The sequence below is a fragment of the Sturnus vulgaris genome, chromosome 2, assembly GCF_052056855.1.
Source record: "Sturnus vulgaris isolate bStuVul1 chromosome 2, bStuVul1.hap1, whole genome shotgun sequence".
Taxonomy (NCBI): Eukaryota; Metazoa; Chordata; class Aves; order Passeriformes; family Sturnidae; genus Sturnus; species Sturnus vulgaris.
The window spans coordinates 52,901,865-52,928,368 of NC_142244.1; the positions used below are offsets into that span (position 1 = coordinate 52,901,865).

At 42.1% G+C, this 26,504-nt stretch overlaps 1 protein-coding gene across 1 annotated transcript in view; it reads right to left on the minus strand.

Moving 5' to 3' along the window:
* Positions 1-20,536, minus strand: part of STARD13 (StAR related lipid transfer domain containing 13) — a 283,362-nt gene extending 262,826 nt beyond the window's left edge. The window contains exon 1 of the mRNA XM_088159560.1: positions 20,286-20,536. The gene's annotated coding sequence lies outside the window, so the exon portion shown is untranslated. The remainder of the gene's footprint in view (positions 1-20,285) is intronic.
* Between the last annotated feature and the right edge of the window lie 5,968 nt (positions 20,537-26,504).

Sequence of the window (26,504 nt, forward strand, 5' to 3'; positions counted from 1 at the left end):
GAAGTTCTGAGAAATGAAGCATTAAAAAGTCTCTACAAAAGTTTTGATGAAGTCCACGATAAAAATTAGGCTTGATACAGACAACTATTTCAGACTTTCAACCTCTCTAAACCAGATCTTAGAAATACTCCCAGTGAAAAAGAAGGCTGATTCCCTAAACCAGAATACAGTGCCCCCTCTACAGTGCACAAAAAAACTTGGCTACTTCTACTGATTCCTATGTCAGCAGAAGGCATTGAAAAGCTGTAGTAAAATAACAGAGAGGAAAAGGAATCAAATCAAAATGAAAAGCAGATTTTTCATATTATTTTCCTTTCTTGTACTTCACTTTGCAGGCTAAGTTGAATTTAAATACATGTGATTGTTTTTGCACACTGGGTCTCCAGTGTCATCTAACCTCAGAGCTGTGGGGCAGCCTCTGAGGGGATGTGTGGGGTGCTGGCAGGGGGTCCATCCACACAGTTTTGGTGCCCCGAGCAGCACATAAAAGAAGCATTTAACAGCTTTGTGTTGCAACCCCCATGCTCAGCATTGCCTTTCTTTGGCAGTCTTGCAAGGAATGAAAGCCTTACCCTGTAAATATTATACACTCCTAATTATGAACCTGATTAGTCTGCTGAAGAACATGGGATAAATCAAATGCTTTAAGTACATGTAGGAAGGATATATAGGGCAAGGGTTGAATTTGGAAGCTTTGTGTTAATGTATCATATCAATACAGAGACATAAAAGAGTCATGAAGAAAAGAGTCACACAGCTACATTTGTCAACAGCAAAAAATGCAAAACTGATTTCCCAGCCTGCTGGCTGACACTCAGCCACAAACATCACCTGGTTGTCTTTGCACTGAAATTATTTCCACCAAATAATTCACATCCATAAACTAAATGGAAGACTGTAAATGATGGATTTGCAATGGCCTGAGCTGAAAAGATCTTACTGCCTAGGTCATGGAGGTACTTGGATGACCCTACAAGTTGGCTATAATCGTGTTCAAGGCGGTGGTAAAAATGATGGATTACAATCACATTTGTGTGCTACATTACTAAGTAATGAACTGCACTGTACTACATGTTTTGCCTCCAGGAACATCTACTTATGTCATTCTTTTTAGTCATCTTTTTGCAGCAGAACATCATAGTTTGATAACCAACATCTTTAGTTTCAGGAGTTCAGAAGTGTGCCAGATCTTTAGTGTCAATTACTGTGTGTAAAATGAAATATTTATGGATTCTATGGACAAAAATTTTAAAATCCAGCATGAACATTCATTATCAGAAGTTTCTCACTTTTGCTCCCAACCTCTGAATTCCAACCCTTGACATGTCAGTGAGCACTTTCACAAGAAACAGGTGTGAGAGGAAAAGCGGGGCAGCGTCCTCCCAACAGCATCCCTGTTCCCAGCTCTATCATGCCTTTAGCATGGTCTTGATGGCCTGACTTCCAACAGTGTCCAAATCCTTAAAGAGGTAGAAAATAATTTTAAGGGATGCAAACGAATTAAGTGTCCCATCTGGCTGTCCACTTCAGGAATGAGCTTGCAAACTTTGGTGTGAGGAAAAGCTTTTCCTTAGGAAAAGAGATGAGCCTGCATGAAGAAATGAGTAGGCTGACATTTGCTCCTGCCCTGGATCCCATAGCACTGAAAAAGCCTTTCAGTGCTTTGAAATGAAGCAGCCTGATGCAGTTCTCTGGCCTAAGGTAATGAATTTATTCCTCATCAAAGATGAAGCTTATTTTCATTTTTATCATAGTTTTTTTCAACTTAGGTACTTCATGTGGATAACACCTTATTGGAGTAAGTGATACCAGCTGTTACGTGATAGAGAATGTCTCAGTAATGATTTTTAATATGGGTAAAAGACTGTATTACAATAAACAGAAAATATGTTTATCCTATTGCAGCTAATGCCAAGGATAAAATCCTCTGTGATTCCTCTGTGTGCACACAAACCAGATGCCGACAGGCCCAGCTGCAGACCCCATTTTACCAGTTTATCCAAGTCATCCTCGGTGAATAATTGCATCTTGTCTTGTTTATAATCTAATTCCATCCATTACCCAAAATGGATAATTTCCAGGGATACATTATAGCCGCAGAAATGTCTGCAAAGAATAAAAACTGCGAATCTACTTTTTGATATATGTAGTGCACAAGTCTTCTGCCAGCCCTTCTTCCATTTGAGCAGGTCTGAACATGCAGGAAGAGGAAAATGAGAGGCATGAGCCACAGTCTGAATATCCAGTGTTTATGCATCCCACGTGGCAAAAGTGAGTGTGTGACAAAAATCACTGATGCTGGTGATGGCATGTTAAGACCACTGCCTATAGCATGAACTTATGTATTTACCCCCATTCTCTGCCTGTCCATACCTCTGTTTCTTGCCTCGTGTTAGACGGGAAGTTTATTCACTCAGCTGTCACTTTTTTCTGTATGGTAGGATGGTCTGTGTCAAAAGGTAGCCCAAATTACAACACTGCCATGTAAAAAGGACCTGCATTAGGTCATTGTCTATATGAGGTAAAGCAGCCTAGCAGGGTGAAACTGTCCACTTCTGGTGGGGCAGAGGTCAGATTTCTCCAGCACTCTTTTTTCTCCATTTTTGTCCATACAAAGCCATCTAGGCACTTAAGAATGTCCTAGCACCTTCTCAATAAATGCCCTCTCTCTCAGTGCCTCAAAATTCAACCCAGTGTTTTAATTGGGAAGTGTCTTCAACTGGAAGAGAACCTGAAGGAACAAAAGGTAAGGTATCTCCTTGTCTCCAGGAAAAGAAGAGAAAAACAATAAAAGCAAGGAGTCCTCTTTTCCAAAGGTGTAAATCAGACTTACAAGCTCACAGCCCTAAGGGAACTGCATGTCCTATCCATAATACTGGATTGGTTATGAAATTGGATGTTTGTTTAATTCAACAGCATTCATATGCCTGGCTCATCATAAATCTTAATATGTTAATCATCCAACTACATGGATTTCAGCATAAGCAGATTTCACACTGATTTCCATGCAGAAGACATTAGAGAATTCCTGATTTAGTCATTAGGACTGTTTTAAGGGGTATTTACAGGGGCAAAAATGTGTCTCTTGTTCTCAGTGGCCTCAAATCCTATAAGCTGAGGGTGGAGTTAGGGACCACTTCAGATGCAAGCCTGGGTGCCAGTAGAGACCCTGCTGCCCAATCCCCAGCTGGGGCAGACATAGGTCTAAACCATGCCCCATGCAGTGCTGGAGCCTTAAGCCCATATTGTGGTATGGATGCTCCTCCAAGGAGGATCACATGGACAGAGGGAAATGGAAGACATCACCAACTCTGCTAATAGGTGGTCTGAGTTGCATTTTTAACACAGAGTTTATCATGACAGTTGATGTATTTTAAAGTTGGATGCTGCTGAGCTCATTCATCTCACAGAAGGCGGCAGCATGATGGAGCATAAAACCACACCACTGACACAAAAGGAGACTGAAGTTAATTCAAAAACAATGCTTAAACATCTGCTCCAAGAACCAGCTCTCTAGTGGATAGATGGGAGCACTAAAGTTTGAAACATTACAGAGTGTTTAACCAGTACCACACCAGCTGTTAGACGTTTCTGGCAATGGTATAGATATTATCTGGCAAGTTCTTGTGAGCAGCTGACAAGAATGAAGAGTGACATATAAGAAACAGAAAATGCCAGCCATATGGCATGAATATTATGCTAATGTTTCAGGTGTCAAGCAGTAGTCGCTTGTGTTAAATTTGAGTGAGCAAAATTTATATGGAATTTAATGATTACACGATGTTATACACAATTCCATTTACATCCCCATATTGTTACAACTGTAATTTTGCCACTTAACAGTAATATACACCGAACTAAATTTCTCCACTTAGGAGCAATGTTGTTATCTTTATGGCTTTAATAACACATCTCCACCTCTCAGGTATAATGTTTATTCCTACGGTGCCACTGCAGTCAGTGAACGGGCTGTGATCCAGCCTGCAAGGCACCGCTGGCTGACACTGTAGCCTGAGGCTGTTTGGCAAATAGCAACAGCCTAAGAGAAGTGCAGCAACCAGGCTTTTTATGGGTGTGTCTCCACAAAAATAAATTGCCGCGATTTGACTCCCAAAGCTCAGCATGCTGGTGGTGTATTTACTGTGCATTTTCAGGAGAGGGTTCTCACAGCAGACTGGGTGTCTGAGCTGCAGACACTGAAGGGGAGCCCCACTGGCAGCTCAGCTCTGCCACACTTCCTGAAGGAACATGGTGACAAGCTGCTTTACAGACCACATGTCACAGCAGAATCAGATTTTTTCACCGAGAAGTGGAAGTAGCAAAGCCTGGTGCTGTAAAATTTGTGTCCTACTTGCTCTGCATCTCACCCTTAAAGAAGCTTAGATTAGCCTCATATCTCTGACAACAAAGGGAAAGGAAAACCAGCCTGAGCTGCTGGATTGCCAATAGCTGTCTCACACAGACAAGGCATAAAAATGGCTATCTGTTGAAAGTGAATTTGTACAATGATTCATTTTGGGTTGAGGCTACTTCTTGGTCAATGCATAGAGCAGCACGTGACATGTGTGACATCTGTGCTGAGGCACGAGGGCAATGGTTGGACTGACTGTGAGGAAGGCCAGCACCACTTCTGTGTCTATTTTATAGAAGGAATAAAAATTAAAAAAAAATTAAATTAAAAAGAAAAAAAAAAAGGATGGAGATGAATTAAACAGCAGCAAAGGTCCTACTAGGGATGAGATCACAGACTGCTTACTGTGATGTTATTTACATCCATGGAAAAGGTTTAAGTGGTAAAAATATCTCCTTCTAAACATATTTATGGAGGAAGTTTCCACTCCTTGTGGCATTATATGATGACTGTATCATGCAGGTATAATCAACATAGGCTAAGGAATGAGACAGACACACAGAGCAAATTGTGGGAAAGATGCAGGTTGCCTAGGAAGGTTGGGCCCTCCCTGGTTCTGAGAGGAAAAGAGGAATTCCTACATCTTGCAAACACTCCTTGAAGTATTTGTGGTGCAGGTCTTTGCTGTGTGCTCAAGCTATGCTGAAGATTAATTGAGTAGGTAGAAAATGTCTGCCTGGTGCCACCTACCACAGTTGCAGGGTTATTATTAAGTGGATAGAGGATATATGGGCTGGAGTGAACACTTTCTGTCATGAAAGCTCCAAAAGTTGGCTTAGATGTTGCAAGACAGACTATCTGCCTGGAGCTACAAGTTGGGCCTTTCTCTGTCGAGCTCCTCATTACAAATGCTCGATGAAGGACAGGTTGTCCTCCACATAGCTTTGGCAGTGGCATTGCCAATGTGGTAATGTTCTCATTGCCCTTAGGTGGGAGACACAGTTTCCAGGTTCTTTGGGGAGCAGCATCTTCTGCTGTTTCTAGCAGGCTTTGGAGTCTAGGCAGCATCAGTGTCTCCTGTAAGGATTCACTGTAAGCCCACTAGAGCCCCTCAATTTATTACCTGCTTGTCACACTAATGCCATCTCAGCATGTCTGCCTACTCTTGACTGCTGCACTGGTGCTCCTATGAGCACTGTGAGGCAGAACAGCTCTCAGTGGTTTTATTTTCTTGTTTTCCTAAAGGCTGCATAACCAAGTTTTTTCGTAAGCACAGTCTGGTTTCTCCTCTTTGAAAATCTTCAGACCAAGCCTGCATCCCATTTTCCTTCTCTATATAGTTTTGCACTTAAAGGAGTGTTAGGTCTACAACATTTTCAAAGCATTGTTCAATGTATTATTCATATAAACCCAGGGTTGATGCTAGTCCACACACACCCATCTGTGAGATTAAGCTCTGTGAACTGCATTCTTATATGTAGAGAACAGCTCTGGTCTTAATGCCAAGTGCAATAACAATTACAAAAGGAGCAAAAACGTTACCCTACAATTATCCCTTAAGTACTGCAGAGGCAAAGCAAGGGCAGTGTTTGGGTAGAGCCAAAAGTGAGATCCAAGTCTCATAAGTGGGGATAGGATGCAGCTGTCCCACAGTATGGCTCTGAGCTTTCAGTTTAGCACACCGTCAGTCTTGCACCAAAGATATCTTAGATCAGTATATATAAGATTACAATCATTTTAAGTTACCTGTTTTATTTTGCTCTGAAGAGAGATTAAGCCATCTGGTCTCGCTTTAGAGGTGACAACCAACAACCTGGAAAAAACACTCTCTTCTCCCAGGGTAACAAGAGGGAAGATGTGAGGAAAGGGCCACAGGTTGCACCAGGGGAGAGTTAGATTGGATATGAGGAAAAAAGTCTTCACTGAAAGGGTTGTCAAGCACTGGAACAGGCTGCCCAGGGAAGTGGTGGAATCACCATCCCTGTAAGGTCCCAAAAATTATGTAGATGTGACACTTGGGGATGGGATTTAATGGTGAACACAGTGGTGCTGAATTAGCAGTTGGATTTTATGATCTTAGAGGTCTTTTCCACCCTTAATTCTATGATTCTGTGGAAATAATGGAAGTTGAATCATTTGGGGGTGCCACAGCAGCATTAGTGATGGAGCAGCTGCATGGGAGCAATGCAGCTGCAGCACACCGTGGGGGAGGCAGAGATGTGTCTCCTGGCCAGGGCTGTGCCAAGTGGCGAGGCAGAGATGTGGCGAGGCAGGAAGGTGCCAGCCCCAGGAGAGGAGGACATGGAGAGGAGTAGCAGAGGGCAGTGTGGACGTGGGCAGGCAGGAGCCAGGGGACAGGAACACCGCTGCTCCCTGCCCTGGTGCTTGTCCTCAGGTTACAGTGGGTATTGCATTTCACATCTCCGTGTTGCTGTTCATCCTCCCACCTTTTGCTTGTGATCTTTTCAGAGCAGGACTGTCTCCTAATACATGTTTTTACAGTGACTTGCACTGTGAAGCCCTGATCTTGCTTGAGGCCTCTAGTCATGGCTGTAATACAAATGATAAATCATCATCATAAAACAGGACTGCACAAATCCATAACTCCTGTCATAACTCAGGGATGAAGTGTCAGCAGCTCAGAGACATGTGACAAGGTCAGGGAGACCATGAAGGGCCAGAAGAAGTGAATGCTCACAGAAGAGAGGAGGTGCTGAATGGCTTTGAAATATTTCTAATATGTGTCAGTGTTATATCTATGTCAGTTCACAGCTGATTTCCTTTATTGATGTCACCTCCTGACAGCGACGTGGCCGGGAAAAGGATTGAGCCACACTTCACAGGCAGTCACCAAGTGCAGCTGCATGAAAACATGCATGCACAGTCAGTGGGTGCTTGCCATCCTCAGGCTGCTCTGAGGGCACCAAGCTGGCAATCAGGCTTCAGAAAAACCATTTCTTAGTCCTTTTACTGATGCCCAGAGACACTTACTTGTGTCTCCTCTCGTTTTTTCCTCTGCCCCATAGAAGAAAGCTGTGTGGGTATCTCATGCAGGGGATTTCAATAGTTCTGGAGACTCTCCCTTTCACCTGTGAGTCACCTCAGACATATACAAGGATCATTGGCCAGGGAACTGCTTTCCCAGGCAGCCTCTGGGACCATGGCTACATTCCCTGACAGACCCCATCAGTTGCTTGAATCTGTACAAGTCAACAACATGCTTTGCCAAAGCTGTCATCACTCTCTAGGGTTGCACATTTTTTCAGTGTCCCCTAACCTGTAGAGGCAAGGAGTTTGGGAGACCCAGAGCATAATAGGAAAGATTTGTTGCAGGAATGTGAGGAGATGATAGTGAAAAACCCAGCAGTTCTGTCCATTCAAAGCAAATCAAATACACATAGAAATACCTTTAAGCCATTTTATCTGGCAAGAAGCCATGCTGTCTTTTCAGCCAAAGTGTGATGCTTGGAGAAAGTGTAGCTTCAGTGAGCTGAATAACAGGTGAAAAAGAAACATGAGAGGAGAGTCAAGCTATATTTATGGAAAAAATGTTTTGTCCTTGATGAAGGATTTATGCTATTCCTTCCTGTAGCTTCACAACTTCCAGACAACAATTCCCAGTCTTCCCCCTTATTCCTGAGATCAGAACTTTCAAAATATTTTTAAGTGTTTTAAAATAAATGTAGTCTTTAAAGCCTTCCTTGCTGTAGGCTCCTGAAGGGTACGCTGTCTGTCACATTGGTTTAATGGCTTACAGAACCAGAAAAAATCCATCTTGTTCTGAGTTTTGAGTGCATTGTAAGGAGCTTCTCTAGTGACTCCTGTTTGCCAGATGACTTTGTTTTTAGACAGACAATTACAATACAATGTTGGTTTTTTTAGAATTTATTGTTGTTAAATTTTACATTTGGAATTGAGTACTCTAAATGAAAGCAGGTTCATTGTTCAATGACATTGCCAAAAATCATGCATGCTATTGCAAGAAAGAAATCAATCCCAGATTCAGATCCTGGTGTATCAGCAACACTCCATCTTTGTGGAGTAAATTTCCATAATTAGGATGAGAATTGGGCCAAATAGCTTTGGCACAGATGACACAGTAAATCAGATGAACACAGAATTAAAACAATGAAGCAGGAAGGAGAAAAGCAGGAAGGGCTGAGAAGTGACATCAAATAAAGAGATGTGAAACAGATGTGCTTGAACCTGAGCAAGGATATGCTTTGGGATAAATGAAACAGACAACAGCACACGAAGCAGTTTTCCCTGAGAGCTACCCAGAAGTAAAGTGCTTTAAAGAAGAACTTGAATTCAGAGAATATGCCATGGTCAGTATGATAACACATGCATTAGGCACTGAGAGAGACCAGCATAGAAAGTGATCCAGAGCAAGAAAAGGAGAAAAAATGTTCAAGAAACTGGAAGTCCAGACAGAAAGCATATGCTTTGAGTATGTACAGGCAGCAGACTTGGGAAAGCTGGACACTACCTAAAGGTAAAAAGCACATTGGTCTTCATAAAAAACTAATTACAATAATTTGGACTGCACTTCAGTATGATGTAGAGGAGCTACTGACTTGCTTAGCATTTGATGCAGTGCCACTAAAACATTGCTTGGACATTCCTGTTCTTCATTTTACAGCTGTAACAATACAACAATCCATAGAGCACCACCACTAGGATGCTCTCTCTAGGCTGCCAGTGCTTTTGTCTTGCTCTATGAAGGTCAGATCCTGGTAATGTTAGGCCAGCTCTATTCTCATTGTAATATTCAGGCACCCTCTGAACCACCTCATTTAAATCCATACAAAACACAGCTCTTGGCATCCTGGTCTCAGGAGATCAAATTGCCATCCTGTCTCATCCTCCTCGTGGACACAAACTTACAGTCCTCCCTGCTCTGAGCTCATCTTTTGTATCAAAACTTACAACTATGAGACTGACTATTCCTTACTTTTCCCAGCAGCAGATTCAACTTCCAGTCTAACACCTGCCTCTCTGGTTTCCTTTTCCTCATATTTAAAGTTAACATAGTGAACATTAAACAAATCTTTTATATATTTATATTATTTATATAGTTAAAATCTTCAAATATAGTTAAATTTTAACTTTTAACATAGCTTACATAGTAACAATCTTCAAAATAACATCTTCAAAACTTACTTCTGTAGTACCCTGCAACTCATGCTCATCTGACCGTGGTTAAGTGAATGTGCACTTTCATTCTTCTTTCTTCTTTGTACTTTTTATTTCTACTTCTACCTGTTGTTTTTTGTTGTCATCTTATCTCCCCAGCTCTCAAGTGAGTTTGGAGCAGAGTGGGGCTGTGAAGCCATCTGTCTGTCTGTTCAGTCACTGTGCTGAAAAGTCCTCCTGCCACAGAAAGCCTTCACTGTGGGCTGGGCTAGGAACTATTTGCTCTCATTACCATCATCTCTGGGAAGGCTAGGAGACATCTGTTGAATGTGTGTAATAGGCCTGACTTCCATTTACCCTTTGTCTTTCCAGCTGTAGAGACCCACCCTGATGTCTCATTAACAAAGTAAAAATAATGACACTGTTTTGTTTTCCCACCTCCAGGCAGCTGCAAAACCTTCCCTGACCAACTGTAAGCCAAGCCTCTTGTCCCTGGAGTCCTGATGCTCGAGAAACCCACTAAGCAGTCTGAGCTTGCAGTTGGTTTTGCTTGTGCTCCGTGCCTTTCAGCTGGCTTCATCTGGGATCAGCAATGGAGGGAGAGGATATGGTGTGGGGGAGATGATGCTGACTGAACTCACAGCAAAGGAATGCAAAGGAGAGAATGTCAGTGGCAGAGGAACAAACTAGATACTAGGTAATTTCATTCCTCAGCTGTATAAATTAATATTTTCAATGATGACTACCATGAATTGCCCTCCCTTTTGTGGATCCCAGTGTTTCTCTTTCTTTACTGCAATGGCCTACAAGCCTTGGGCTCCTCAGAAGGCTTTTCCTGGCTCTCTTGGCTTTACAAGTTGTTGACAGTGACAGCCCTGGAGCTGTTGGATGACTAAGGCAGCTGGCAAAGGCTGGCCTCCTTAACTAACAGCCGCAGACACCTCACGTGCAGAAAAGATGTGGGATTTACTAATGGCTGCAGCTCTACCAGGAGAACCACGTCTATGGTCACTAACATTTTGGCATGCTTTCTAAGCCCTGACAAATTTCCAGAGACTTTTCTATAGTCATTCTGCCCCATAGCATCTCTTGGAGAAAAGACATGGAGCTGGCCAGAGCACAGAGAATATCACTCCCCCATGTCACAGGAAGATTTCTTGAGGCTGCCTCCAGCAGACAACCTCATGGAAAAAGGAGGAGAGGGACTGGGAGTTAATCACTCCCACTTACACCAGGGCTGCATCCTCACTGGCATGTGTGGCCTTATTTCCATCATTTTCTTGGCAGTTTGGAGGTTTATCATCAGATAAGATTTCTCGCCAGATCATGGGTGGGTGCCACAGCTCTGGAAGCACAGTACCAGGAGTTCCTCATCCCTGCTCCTCCTGAGGTTGGGGCAGAGTCCCCCTAAGTTGTCACACACACAAGGACACGACCTTAAAATAACAATTTTTCAAACATTTTTGAGGAGCACAGGTTGCTGACAGAGAATTTGAGGCAATCTAAATCTTAGGCGAGAACAAAAACTCTGTGAAGCTAGCTTCAAAAAGGATTTATTTTGACCATATCTTTAACCTGGGGGTCGATTAAAAGAAGAGAAGTTTAAGTGACTAATTTCTACAGGGTCTGAAATATAACAGGTTATTAAACACACAACCCAACAGCTGCAGAATCTGACATTGTTCTCCCTAAGCATTTGGTAATAGAGTATTTCAGATGATTAAATAGCTAATAAAGTCAGAGTCTTTGCTAAGTAGATGGATACCAGCAATATTGCAAAGGTAATTATAGATTTCTATCAAAAAATTCTTGACTCAAAATATTTATTCTCAAACTGAATCTAACACGCAGGTCTCAGTTAAAGAAAAAATATTTTAGCCACTGTTTAAAAGGTTTCCAATTTGCTCTACCATAGTGGCTTCCAATAACAACCAATTTCAAGGTGTAAGTTTTCAGATTGAATATTCCTCTTTTCAAGGTAAATCCTCACCAGCTGTCACATAAAACTAGTTTTCCCATTACTCATGTTCTTATGCTTTTTGGCAGCACAGGGATGCTTATTTCCTTTGCTTCTTCTCAGGCATTAGGCAGTTGTGATATCTGTACCTCTATAAAATTACAAAGTGGTAAGAAAGGATTAGAGGAGCAGAAAACAGTGTTAGGGATGCTTGCAAAAAAAGTGCAGGAGTGTCCCTCATGCACAAAGTTTTTAATTTGCTTCTTTGTTGCTATTTCAGCCTGTCTTTTTTTTCCCCATTGATCTTTCAGACCCTTTACTCATTCTCTGTGAAGGCCACTAGAAAGCCAGGTTATGTTTTAAAATCTTGCATACACAGTTATGTCAGCAAATTCATAGGCTGCAGAAAAAAATTCTTTACATCTGTAACTTATCCCATTATCACAGAGGAGCAAGCAGCGAAGCTTGTACTCACACTTAAGCTAGTTTATCTCTACCTCTGATTATTTTTGCCTGGTTTATAAAAATGTAATGGACACTAATTTCCATTTAGTTGAGCCAAACCACATCGTACAGCACTGCCCATGTCTGCTTTGCTTTGCATTTCTGAGTGTCACCTTCTTTGCAGGCTTTAGTAACCCCATGCCCTGCCTCAACACATTTCATTTTCCTCTTTGAAACCCTGTCCTGAGGACTCATTGCTATTGTAAAAACTGTGAGAAATGAAATGGAAGTGGTTCAAGTGTAGAAAAATATTTTAAATATATACAAAAAAAAAATGTTGCATTCTTCTCCTACCATTTGGGTAGTGCTGCATTTCTTAGAGAAAGCATTTCTGAGAAGCAGAAGAGAGCACTGGAGACCAGTAGGCTCCCACTGCAAATGTGGCTGCCTCTCCCACCTGTGCCAGCATCACCATCCCTGGGGAAAAGGACAGCCCCTGCTCAAAATGCAGCAAGGACATGACAGTGACTACAGCAGCTTAACCTGCTGTGAAATACCCACACAGATTTCATGTCCACACATAGTAAAAAACACACGTAAAGATGCCAGATCTAAGTTCTAGCCCTCTAGGAAGACCTGCTAGGATCAAAGAGGACTGCTGGTGGGCTCTATTGTGCTGATGAGGTGCAAAAATATCAAAACCATAAGCAGGACTGTCTTTATTTATCCCTTATGCACAGGAAGATCAGTTTCACAGGCTAACTGTAACTAAAGGGTGCCAGCAGCAAGCATGGTCAGAGGGGGTGGTTGCACCAAGGATGCAGGCACAAGGTGTGTTACAAATCACTGAAAGATGTAGAGTTTGCTGCAGATTGGTGCAAGTACTTGTGTGTACAGGATCCAACAGGTTTTGGAGGCTGCTACAGTGCATGTTAAACAACATATTCTTCTGCATCTAAATATGGTTTCCAAGTACATTGAGAATTAAGTCCAAGCAAAATCCCAATTTATATGACAAAGTTCAAGGAGACATGGTTTTGTTTGGTGTTGGTTTTTTTTTTTGTTTTATTTTTAATTACTAGCTATGGAAAGAGATGCTAGCTGCTAAATGTTTGCTTAAATTTTCAAGGCACTTTTACTTCATGCTATGCTTGTATCTAGGGTTTTGTTCCCATTTCTAGCAAAATTTGAGCCTAATAAAGAGTATTCTAATCTCAATTTATTGCAGTGACCATCAGCTAGCTAGATATTTTATTTCTATTGTCAGTGGCAATAAGAAATTGGTGACAAAAATGTCTATTGTGGCTGTAACTGCAGTGTTATTTATAAACAGCTAGATGCAGAAGAAATGCAATTTAAATTTCATTGTGAGCAATATTCAGTTCTAGAGCTCTCTAATGCACAATTCATAGCTGCTTAAATTGTAGTCATTACTCTCATACTACAATACTCTTTGTCATGACAAAGGGAAATCACTTTTCTGTCAATTACTTCTGCAAGATTAGTTCATTTACACTTGCAAAGGGTATGGAGCAACACCTCAGTTCCATGGAGATGTTTCTCAGAAGCATTTGGCAATGCAAGTTTGGAGGAAAAGGTAAATGGAAGTCACCTTCAAAATGTAAAAAAAAAGGGACAGTGCATACATCCCAAGGTGTCATACACCAGTGAAGAGCAGCAGTGAAGAGCAGATCTATCACTGCCAACCTCAGTGCTGCAGAAATATGTACTGAGGACCTGCAAGAAGAATGCTCCCCTCTGTTTCAGTACTGAGCAGCCACTGAAATCACTGGCAGCATTTGAAATCACTGCCCCTGACTACACGTGAGCTGTGCATGCAATTATCTATATAAAGCATCCTTCTCTTTGGCATCGCCTGCTGCTGCTATCTATGTGTTTGCTTAATGCATGTCAGAATGGAGATAGCAAGAGCCAAAAACATGAGGAGGAATGTTATTTTTACTTACTTGCTTGGAAATTCTGTGTGAGCTTTAGCATGGCTGGCTTGGATACCCGCCTGAGGCATCACAGCTCCTGACCCCTAGCAGCATAATTTAAGGTGTTGAAGTTTTAATGCCTGAATTCCTTGGAGGGGTGATGGAGTAACTCTGCAACATTGTCCAAGAGACAACACAGTGCTCTTCCACCAGGCTTGAAAAACTGCTTCAGGAAAGTTCCCTCTTCTTTTTCCTTCATGTGTCTCCACAAGCAGGTGTGTCACTTAGGGACACGGTTTAGTGTTGGGTTTGACATTGCTGTGTTAATGGCTGGACTCAATGACCTTAGAGACCTTTCCCAAACTTTTCCACTAATTCTGTGATCCTATGAATGAGTGCTGGAGCATCACCTGGGATCCCTCTTGCTAAGATCAGGGGTATTGTGGGCAGGAGGTGCAGCTGTGCCTTCTGCAGCCTGTGCTGGCTGCAGGCCTGGCATGACATGGTACTGTCACTCCCCAGCCTGCAGGGATTCACACTCACAAAGAGAGAGCAAACACGACCCAACAGAGACAGCAAATCTTCTCCTCCCTCCATGAAAATAGTGGAAAGGCCTTTGCAAAATAAGGCATTCAAGAGAGGCCTCAGATTTTGCATGAAGAGTGGGTGGGGTTTTATACTCTACCTCTGCCCTGCAGCCAGGCAGGGTTGCTTAAATCACCTCGAAGTTGAGGTCACAGGTATTTTTTTTGTAAATGGAGCAGAACAAGTGGAGTGCAGACACACCATGTAGCTGTATTGTCATGCACTGCGTGCAGCTGGCACAGCACAGCTTCACCTCTAGGTATTATTGCAATTAAAATGATGAAATAGCAACAGCACAGGCATCCTCGACAATGATGTTTGTGTTTAGGCATGTCAGACTATGCTGATACTGATATCCCGAACCTATATTGGCATCACAGCTCTCATGGAGTTTTGCAATATTTTAAATGCTAACCCCTACCAAATTCCAACAAATACAGACACGGTCCTCCTTCCTGGCACTGCTCTCTTGATACAACAAGGGGCAGAGCATCCTTATCTTTCCTCCCCAGCCTGAGCTGCCTGTAGGTGCTTTGGTGCGGAACATTTCAAAGGCAGAAATTACACAGGAGGGAGTTCTCAGCAGAATTTACAGAATGTTTGAGGGCACCTTAATCATATGTTATTTCTGTTCCCATTTGGTTAATGGATTTGCAGCACTGCTCAGCCCAAAACTAGACTCTGCTCCAGCCACCCATGAAAACTTTAGAAAGTGTTTAAAAATCATGAGTGATTATGTTGCCTTTAATTATTTTCCATTTCATTCATTTGGATTTTCTTTTGAGACACGTGTTCTTGGTTTACATCAAGGCTTCGATCCTACCTTGCACAAAAGATAAATCTACATTTGTTTCCAAGAATTAGAATTAGGTGGGACTAAATTCTGCAGGTTGATAAAAATAGCTATAAAGACATGAACACAAGTGTAAGGATATAAGAGTGTAAAGATATATATCAGAGTATAAAGATACAGGTTGGAATTTTCAAAGTTTCAGCTTGAGACAATGACAGACTATTCGATTTCCCCACCCCCCCCCCTTTGGCTAAACTCCAAAATATTAATCAGTCCCACTTGTTTTTTCACAACCAGTCTTTAAATGCCCCCCTGTTTAAAATATACTTAGTTCATCTATTCGTGTCACTCTAATAACACACCAGGGAAAGAGCTGTTAGCTCTTTATTCACAGAGGGACAGAGAGAAACCACATCAATTTCTGGTTCTATATGATATGGAAACTGTTGAAAAAGGTAGGGTTTTTTATGTCTCAGGTTGCTATAATTTCAGGACATAAAGCATCTGGTACTAAAGCATCTGGGGTTCGAATGTTGAAAAAGCCAGTTGTGGCTGTAAAGGTTTTGGGATCAACAGTACTTGGGATCCCTCTAATTTTTCTGGATAGAGACAGAGAGTTTGTGGTCTGGGTTGCTCAGTGGTGCACCTCCCTACAGCCCTGCACATTCCTCTTACATGTGTGATCCCAAACGATGCCCTTGCCTTTGACATATGAATACAGTTGGTTTTTTTTTTTCTGAGAACCCACAACCAGCAATTTAATTAAGGTAATTTAATTTGTCTTCAAAACAATGCGCTATGCATTAATTAAAGTAGCTTAATTTGTCTTCAAAACAGAGTATTATTCATTTACCCTAAGGCATGAGATACATAGCACAAAGGGCAAAAAACAGCAGAGGTACATGACTCTTACTCATACCCTCATCTTTCCCCTTGACAGCTTTTGTGCTTTCTCATTTTCAGTTTCAAGGAACATTTGTGTTGTATTAGCACCAGTCTGTTTTTACAGTGCTTTCCTTTGCCCTTAACTCCCTTCCTTTCACAAAGTGCTTCTGGACAGCTTCTCTCAGGTGACTCAAAAGCCCCAGTTTTGCAAAGCTTTTGTGAGAGTACAGTGTGATACTTCTCAGTCCTGAAAAAACAGAGATATTAGCAGTGTTGTGACCAAGGTGCTATCTTCTAGGTCCACAGACCTCCTTGACTTTGTGGACTCTCTTGTATGTCCTCAGCTTCTCTTCACCCGTTTGATCATTTTCATAACCCCCGTTGACTGACTGCACAACAAATATCCTCATCTCACAAATGCACATGTGGAATGTTCATTTTAAAAATAAAAATATCAGGCGCATTTTTCTAGTTTCCTAGTGGAACTACTTGTTCCAAAATAACAGCCTGTGATACCTACCTTTTATCAGCAACAAAGTGATACAGAATACTAAATAATTATAAAAGGTAAGGTTTTATAAAACTTTAGGTTTTGATAATTTTTAAAAAAATCATTAAAAAAATTAAATAGGCTGCATACATCATGTAAATCTTTTGTAAGGTAAACCTTGTGCCCATAGAGACAGAATTTAGTAAGTTATTTTTGATTAATGAAGTGTTGTTGTTGAGAATGTGCCCACATAACAAAAAAATATCTGATATATGATGATAAAAAGTACTTCAAAAGAAACTATTTTAGCTACAGTTCAGCAGAGTCTTAGCTTCATTTAATCCCCACTTCAGTGGTAGATATCAACACATTTCATTCTAGGAACTTGGGAAACACCAAAGAAGAACAGGCCTGTTGGCTTCGCTGGTGTGTTTATTTCTTGGTGATATTGAATGTTTAGAGACATGTGTGTTCCTGGAAGTCCTCACAGCAGGTAGCATTTGTAATGAACTCCTTAAAATCCGAACATACCATGTTTTGTTTGCTCTTTGGAGTAACTAGGGAACCAGCCTCACCCCAGAGCCTATGCAGAGTCATCCCCTTCAGACCCTTTTGTGGCTTTGGCATTTCCAGCTAGCTGAGATGAATTGCTATTGGTAAAAATACCCCAGAATTCAGTCCTTTAGCTGCAGCAAGAGAGGTGTAAACCGGATATTTCTGACCAACAGTATCAGAGTTGGCTCTCCCATTTGAAACAAGGCCAGCTAATGCCTTTGGGATGAATCTCAGGAGAGAGGACAGGGCCTGCAGAGAGCCACAGAAAACCTCTCCTCTCTGTAATGCAGGAGCTCTGGACTGTCCTAGCATGCAGAACAGGGAAATCACAATGGTCACAAGGAAGCCCCACCTATAATACAAAATAATCCCATTAGTCTGTCCACGACAAAGACCTGGGAGTTATTTTGCTGGGTAGGTGGCCATGGGAACAGTGTGGTTATCATCACACAACAGAGACGGAAACCAGAACTTTCTCCAGGAATGGGGAAGCAGCTTCCAGGAGTATCACAGGGAGCAGCACTTTCACAGCAAGAATCCAAGCTTCCTAAAACAACATCACCACTACAGAACACCACAAACATAAAAATTATCAAGGAAAACCTAAAATCTTTCTGAGCAGGAGGAAAGAAAATAAAGAGTAACACATAGGTTTGCTTTCTTGAGAAAGATGTCAAAAGGTGAATTCTGTGAAGGTTAGACAATGTATGAAGGCATGTAGCTAGATTTAGCTTCAACCTTGCATAGACTGGAAACACAAAGCTGAAGTTCGTAGAATAAAAGCGAGATTGCTTTGTTTAATCTTTGCTTTTGGAAGAAGCTGGAGGTGAAAGCACAGCTGAGAGCTGGCAGGTCCATCCTTCTGCTAGCAACATGCACAACTGCAGTAACTCTTGGTTTATCTCCTCAGCCAGCCTGGCAAGGATGGCAGCTGCCTGTACTGAACCACATTCCAGCCCTGGTCACGCTGGAATGAAGCCAGGATCATGTCATTGGCTTCAATGAAGTTATTCTCTATTCATGTTTGCTAGCTGAGAATCTGGCCCATTCTATCTAGGCAGCAATATGTAATAGAGAAAATACTGCCAAATTAAGGGAACAAGAAGAACCTAACTATGTGACATGAAGAGGAAACATTTTACATTATAAGGATTATAGAGGCCCTTTACTTTAAGGACTTTATCAGCATTTAAAAGACAGTTGGCTGAAATGCATTTCCATATATGCCTAGATTTTCTTTTAAGTCTCATTTGCTATTTTAGAAAGTGAAAAGAAAATGTATTGATTTTAATATTATTGAAATAGAAATGCTGTAGTTTGTTCAACATAGAACACTAATTCGTTACAAATCTATGAGCAGGACTCTTTAGGATTTTCTCCACATCAATTAAGAAGGCCTCTCTGGCCAAAATATGTTGAGTTTCATGATTTTCTCTATGGAAGCACTTTTCTGTTGGTGCCAAATTCAGTTTTGGGAAAAATGCTGTGCTTTGCTCTGCTGGGTAAACCCAGGTTGTCCCTGCTGTAGTGACCAACAGAAGACAGAGAAAAGGACTCAAGGTAAAGAAAAATTATTATCACTGTATTATTTCCAATACGTTCAGATTAATTCTTGGCAGGGCTTGATGATTTAGTTTATCTGACTTTAAGGAAGCCAGTGCTAACAAAAACTCTGCAACCAATGATAAAAGAGTAGCAAAAAGTTATAGGTTTACTCCAGCAGTTCATTTGTTAAAGAAATACTGACATTTACTTTTCAGCAGGCAATGGACTGAATTGCCTCACCGCCTGTTGTACTAGGTTGGTATCATCCCATGTTATTTACTCTGACTAATGCAGCAAAAATTCACTTGTATGCCCACACCTCATCTGGATGCTGTCTCTGTTACTGCATGATCTGGAGGCACCCAGGTAGGGAATGAGAGGTGATGGATCCACCAGGGATGGGGTTTCTGCTGTACCTACTTAGCAGTAACTTGCCACTTACCCACAATTTTCCCTTAACCTTTGGATTTCACCTGGACTCAGCAGAATATAAATTTATAAACTGAAGCAACACCCTTGCCAAGAAAGAGAAACATGAAGAAGAGAAGGGAAACACTCCTGCTTACTAAGGAAAATGTATGTTAAATTGAGAAAGGTATTGGATTGTTTTGAGTAGCTAGAAAGAGCTGTGGAACAATCCAGACAGGATTTAAGACAACTTCTCTATTTTTCTTTTTTTTTTTTTTTTTTTGAGCATTTATCTCAGCTTGCACTAACATCAAAGGGAATCAAGAAAAGTTGTTGCATATCAGTCTTTTCACACAAGATTTGTATATAAAGGATCACGGGGGTCATTTTAGACCATCTTGGACAGTTCCCATTAGGAAGTGAAAATATCACAAGCCTGGAGTGGCAAACTGCCTGCTCATGTTTGGACCCCTGGTCTGGATATCAACCCCTAGAGCTCTCCCACAGAAATTAATTTCATTATTCCTATGCAAGAAAGAGCAGGTTATTAATGTTTCAGCTACAGAAATTATTCTCCCCTGCTAGTGCAATGTATCTGTTAGAATTAGTTCTGTAAATCTGCATCACAATGGACAATATTCTCTTAAACTAATTTCTTGCAATCATCATTAATTGGCCAGCTTTCTAACACCTGGTACCAACAGATTTTTCATCCAGCAAGTGCAGTGCCACACAATGGTAACAGCAGGGTTTTACCTAATCCCTCTCCATACACAAGCAAACATCAAATGTGCCTGTAACAAAGACATGCAGACCAGCCTGACATTTGCTGATAACTCCCAGGAGATTCTCCCTCAGTACAACTAGTCCTGCTCAAACAGATTTTCCAGTGGAAAAGATGATTTGAAATAATTTCCAACTAGACTAATTGCACTCACTTGAAAAGAACATCCTTCTCTTCCTCAGTGTACACATATATTAGTCCAGCTGAAAATGCAGCTTCACACTTCGTGAAGTTTTCCAAAGCAATAATTATTTCATCTTAAGAGATGAATTCACAACAGCTTGCTCGATAATGAAGTTATGCAGATATATATACTTCATACAAAGTTGCACACACATACATACGTGCACACACAGAATAAAAATAATAATAATAAAAAAGCTGGCATTTAAAACTGCTTCTAAATTCCACTCACAGTTTTGAAGTTCAAGCATAAAACTTCTTGCCTTGCATCTGTAGCTCCAAGCTGTCTGTAAAGATAACACAGTCCATCAGATATCCTGGTTTTGTTTTCTCGCATAAAAATATCATCTGTCACAAGCACAGGAGCTGACTTCCAGGGCCAGCCCCTTCGGCGGAGCACACCAATCGGGAGACCCCGGGAGCACATGTGGAATGCTGCTGCTCGCCGGAGCGCCGGCCACGGCCACGGGCAGCATCTGCTCTGTGGACACAGCACCGCGGTGCCACTGCTCCTGGGGACACCGGAGCCTGAGCCCAGGCGCTGTGCCCTGCCCCTTCTGGCGCTATTCTTTCATGTTTTAACCAAAATAGTCTCATTTGCCGTTATATTGAATGGTTCTTCACTTTTTCTCTTAGTTGCTATTCTAACCCCATTTAGAGCTTTATATTACAAATTTTATCCCTGGAAAACCATGCCTGTGGAAAAGTCCTGGGCATTGAAAGCCCCTCATATCAGTGTTCCTAACCCTTTGGGTGAGCTTCACCTGGGGTTTTCTTGCTTTTTTCCTGCGTGCCCACAGGCTCCCTGCCCCTCCTGCCTCTGCCACAGCTGCTCGGGTGTTCCGTGCAGGCTCCCCGCACGCAGCCCTGCTCTGCGCCCGCCAGCCTGAGGGATCGTGTTCTTCCTGCATCTGTTTAACCTGGTGACACTTAAATGCAAACCGCTTAGAAATGGTGTTTGGGGGCACAGACCCGCAGCTTCCCTGCGTGCCCAGCCCTGGCCCAGAGCCGGGCTGAGGGCAGTGCTAACCCGGGCTGGGAGCGCAGCGCTCGGAGCCGCAGCTCGCACCAAACAGAGGTGAGCGGGACGAACTCACATCTGTGCATCTGTTTGCGCTCCTGGAAGGACAAGCCACGACATGCTGGGAAGGGAAACCAGGAAACACACACTGCAAAAGCCGTGCCTTTTCCAGCTGACGGAAGAGACCTGAAGGCCTTCCCACCTCGCACCTCTCATAGTCTCAGTCCTGGCTTTATTAACTCAAAGACTGGCTGTAATAAATACTGCTGTCTCCAGGCTGTGAATAACTTGCCTGTTTAATGGAATTAAATTTGCTTCTAATTTTAGTTTAGTAGATTAGTAATTCAACAAATGGTCATTTTACAATGTTTTCCGGTGGTGGATTAACCAGGCTGGTTAAAAACCCAGACAAAGCTCCATTTTCCACTCTCAGAAGCCGCTGGCTTCTCAGAGGAAAAATTCCCACAGAATGTCACTGAGACAGGACGGACTTCGGTCAGTGAAACAAGTTCCCGCCGGATCCAGGGTGGGATTTCCCATTTCCAGAGGCTAAGGCCAGCACACTCCAAGCAGGAAATAACTCTCCGTTAGCGAGAGCCAAGAACCTTGGTGGAAGCGCTTTCTTTCATCGGCCGCCGGTGGGGCGGGGAGGAGCCAGGAGGGACCGTCTTTGGCGTCTGGAAGGTCTTTTGCAAATCTGCTACCCGGAGCAAACTCCTTTCCAGATCCCAGCCGGGAACATTTTGTTCAGCGGTTTCCGAGCTGGGAGCAGCTGGGGCAAGGCTGGCTGGAGGTTTTCCTGCCTGATCCCGATCCTGGTTCTGCACCCAGGGCTGGGCAGAGGGGTGGAGTTGGGTCAGCCTGCCTGGCCCTACCTGGGGCTGGGACAAACCTTCACCCTCTTTTGCTGCTGAAGAAGATGCACTGTCTGGCAGCACTTTGGAGGGAGAGGCGGAGGAAAAAATGCTGAGCCTTGTAAAACGGGTATTTCCACTGCGTCTGGGACCTTGCCGGGGTGATGCAGGGGAACCTGAGCAAAAAACTTCCTGCACAGCCAAGGCAGAGACCTGTTAAGAGGCTCACTGGCTTCCCACAATCTTTCAAAGGGTCTTGCTTTAATTTTCACATTTTGATCCTACACGAGGCCAGACCTCCCAAAGAGCCAGTTTTGCCCCATCCGGACCCGCGCCCACATGGCAGTGACAAGTGGGACCGTGGATCTGCACTGACATGTGAGAGAGCTGCCCGAGCCCTCTGCCTGTGGGTACTTGCTGTGGCTCCAGCACAGTGGCCCAAATTTGCTTTGGGCCTGGGAAACTCAGCCTGATAGATGGTGTTTAACGTGCAGCCAAGCCAGGTTTTGAAAGCTAAGCATGTACACACATAAATGGCTGAGATTTAACAAGTCACTATACCACAGCAGTGGGAGATGGACAGTCCTGACATCTCTCTCAGCCTATTTACTTATCAGCACTTTCTTCCCTGCAGGATAGGTGTGCCATCCATTAATTCCCAGCTGTATTGCATCTCACTGAACTGTCCTTTTCCTTTACTCTCAGCATGTATTTTTTTTCCCCTCTTTTTAGTCCTGATTATGTCCGACTGTGTCCTACCAAATTTCTATCCTCGGTATTTACAGTCTGCAAATATTTGTCAGTTTATCACATTGCCTCTGAGCCACCATTTCACCAAGGTCTAGGTATATTTTTCCTGATGAATCAGTTCCTCCAGACCCCCTATTTTTTGCTGCTCTTTCCTGTAGAGTTTGTAGACTTTGTTTGGTTTTAAAAGACAGTGGAGGGAAGTTTAATTCTTTTTCCTGTAAAGAAGGGCAATAGCTGGATGAAATTATATTGCATTATATTAAGGAGAGTTTCAGGCAAACTTGCATTTGAGATGGCCAGTTCTAAACTTCATACTTGTTCCCTCTTATTTGTCACATTTGTTTGGATCACTAGTATTTTATGCTGCAAACTTTGGCATCCCCTTTTGTCAAAGACACTAATACATAATTCACTGTCCTGGGTAAATTCATGGACTCGCATGAAGCCCCCTGAACAGGCAGGTACGTGTGTGGGCAAACAGTTGTGTGATTGCAGTCTCAGGATGGGACCTTCAAAGGTACCTAGGAAGCCAACTTTCACCATTGCCAGAAAGGTGGGGTCTTCTGCAGCTGAAATGCAGAGCCCAGGAGGAGCTTTAGTCCTGCCTGAAATACCAGCCACAGACGGCTGCTGGGTCAGTGGTCACTGAGAAGGTCACACTGGTACCTGTCTCTATCTCTGTCTCTATATCTCCCCTGCATTACCCTAAGGCCAAAGTGCAAACAGGCATCTGAGTAAAGAGAAATCTGTTGCAACATCGTGTGAACACAACAAGTCTCTCCAACCTTTGCCACCAGACGCTGCGTGGTTGCCTTCGGCACAAATTGTACTTTACTCTGCTAAGGATCCCACTGGAATCTCACTATGCTTGCTAAGATTTAGTGGGAGCTGAAGGAGAAAGAAAAAAATCTCCAGGGAGTTTAAGTAAGGTTTGATTATTCATGGGAGCAGCAGGGGAATGGTAAAATTCTTCTGGATTTGTTGTGAGCCTCTGGCATTGCACCAGACTGCTGTTTTCCAACCAGTCTCTTTTTATTTGGAAGCCCTTAAATCCAGACTGTAACTTTAGATAAGTGAAATTATGCATAGATGATGAAGAATTGGAGGACAACTCAGGGCTGCCCTACATCTGGTGTATTTTGGATACTTTAAGGAATTTTGACTCCTTATAGATCCTGGAAATAAAGTTAAATCATGCACCTTTTGTATAATTCTCTCCATCAGAGGCTATTCCCTGTGGAATCTGTCTGCAATGCAGCAGCCAGAGAGAACAAGGTCTGTAATTTTAGTTCAGGTATATTTGGGCTTATTTTTATGCACTTGAGCTACAGCAAGCTGTAGCAGGGCTACAGATGCCATTTCAGCTGCAGTGTTTCCATTAAGGCTGATTTACTCAAAAGCAAAGAAAAGCAACTTAAAAACCGACAAGATAAAGGCAACTAAATAAGTGTTTAACAATGATATCTACTTGTCTTTGCAATAATTTCCATGGACTTGTGTTTTAGGCCTGTTTTATAGTCCTTTTAATTTCATGAAATGTGTGGCAAGCTGTCGGTATTTTTTTCAGCTCTTGAGATAACTGATAAGAAATGTTTTATCAAAAACTCATAGCAAGGATTTTTAAATAATACCTGAATTGAATTCAGTCCTATCATGTTGCCCTAGAATGATTTCTTAAGAGTGTGAAAATGGGGAAAACCAAATTCCTATTTGGTAAAAATTCTTCATAACTTATACCAAGAAAAGGCAAGAATGCCTTCCAGCTGGTCTGATTAACAGCTAATATGTCATATAATGATATCAGCATAACAAATGTTTCATTTTTCCCCTAGATAATTTCAGTTAGGAGCTAGAAGTATCACTCAGGTCATAAATCAATTTTAGAAAGTAAATGTAATTAACTGCTGAACTGCATTGCCCTCCCAGAAAGTAAGGTCAAAATTCTGGTTTAAAAGACTTTTTTCCCAGTAAAGTTAGCAGTTTTCAGCTGCATAAAACCAGCTCTTTGAGGATGAATCCAAATATTCTAGACTGAACTTCTGAGGGAAACTGTTTCTATGAATCAGCTCAGCCAGGTCCCCTCAACAATAGAGCACTTGTAAGTGTGATAGCACCGTCCACTTTTCATTAATATGCAGCTATCAGTGTGGTGAGTCACACGATAAAGCATTTAACAACTGTTCTCATAAATACCATACACCATCTGGTAACTGAATCAAAAGGCTACGTGCCAGTATTACTTTGGGATAGAAAGGTCTGTTTTAAATTTACACCAATAGTCTCAGGGTGCACAGATATTGCAAAAAATTAGTATAGAAACATGTTATCCCATCCAATTCCCCAAAAGTACAGCTGAGAATGAAAAAAAAATTATTCAGGGGGAAATTTTGACATTATACTGTTTGTTCTCATTGCAAGTCAGAATTAAAGGACTTGAAATTTTCATTATTCGTGTCAAAAGACACCAACATTTTTTTTTCAATATATTCCTGGGGAAGATGTCTACATTAGGTTTCTTACTAAATGATATTGAAATGAAGTGTTCTGATATGCCCAAAATACAAAAAAAGTTTTCTTCTGAATTTGGTGGAGTGACATAGAATACTTTGTTTCATAGCAATTCAGTCTGAGATTTCCACTTGGTGACAACATCACCTCATCTTGCAGGAATGCTGGCTCCTGCCATCATCCCATCACTCAGGCTGGACTCTGATTAGGTCACACAAGAAGGCCTGGAAGTCCCCTGATGCAGCTCACTCAATGACAAAGCATGGGAGACTTAACAAGAGGAAGCTTTGGACATTATCACTGCTTTGGCAAACACTGCACAGTTGGAATTCAATTTCTATAAAACTCAGATAACTCAGACTGCTGAGGTTTATTGTCTTTACATAGAAGTTAAGGGCATTTTGGTCGGAAAGGGTTTAAATGCTTATAAGATGTATTAATTAGTCGAATGAAACGTACTTGTCAGAACACACTTCTCCCCTGCTACCCATACATTTTTCAGCTTCTATTTCTCAGAAATAAACCAATTATTATCTAACCCCTTTCACTGAAGCTGCCTCCAGTCAATTATAGAGTGTGAACTTAAACTGGCTGCACTCCAGAGGTTACAGTGGGAGGGAAGGAACTGTGGAGGTGATGGAGGGACTGAACGTGACTCGAATATCCCATGGGGAGCTGAAGGTGAAGATGTATTATAGTGTATGGGCCCAAAGGAGTAGATATGCAAGACGTAAACAGGAACAAATCAATATTTAGAGTATAAAAATAAAATCCTACCAAATCATGCATATCTCCCTTTCTCAAGCGAATGTTAGAAAAAAAACCTGTTCAGAGGTTTCCTGGGCATAGTTTCAGAACAAGGGATACAAACTCCCAGGGGAGGGAAACTTATATGCAACTTACATCTGTCCTGCTCTGGGGTAACTGTGCCCCTCAAAGATCAAGTGTTGCCTTCTAAATACAAGCAGAAAACTCTACCTTCTAAATGTCCCTGTTTCTTCCCCCGACCCTGTCCCCTGGCTGCAGCACTATCCCATTCCTGAACACCAGCTTCACAAAGTACTTCACAGACATATCTAAAAGCCTTCCACATTCCCCATACAGAAATGTTGGCCTTCAGAGGCTGACACCTTCAGCTTTGACCATTTTTGCAAGTCACTGCAAAAGTTTTAAAAGGGAATACTGAAGTATTGAAAACTCTCAATGAACCCTGCAAAGAAATACAAAATTGAAACAACTTCCCTCCAATTGTGACAAATGCTCCATTGCTGATGATAAGATCTTCCTTTAATTATAAAACTGCAGGCAGCAACACTCT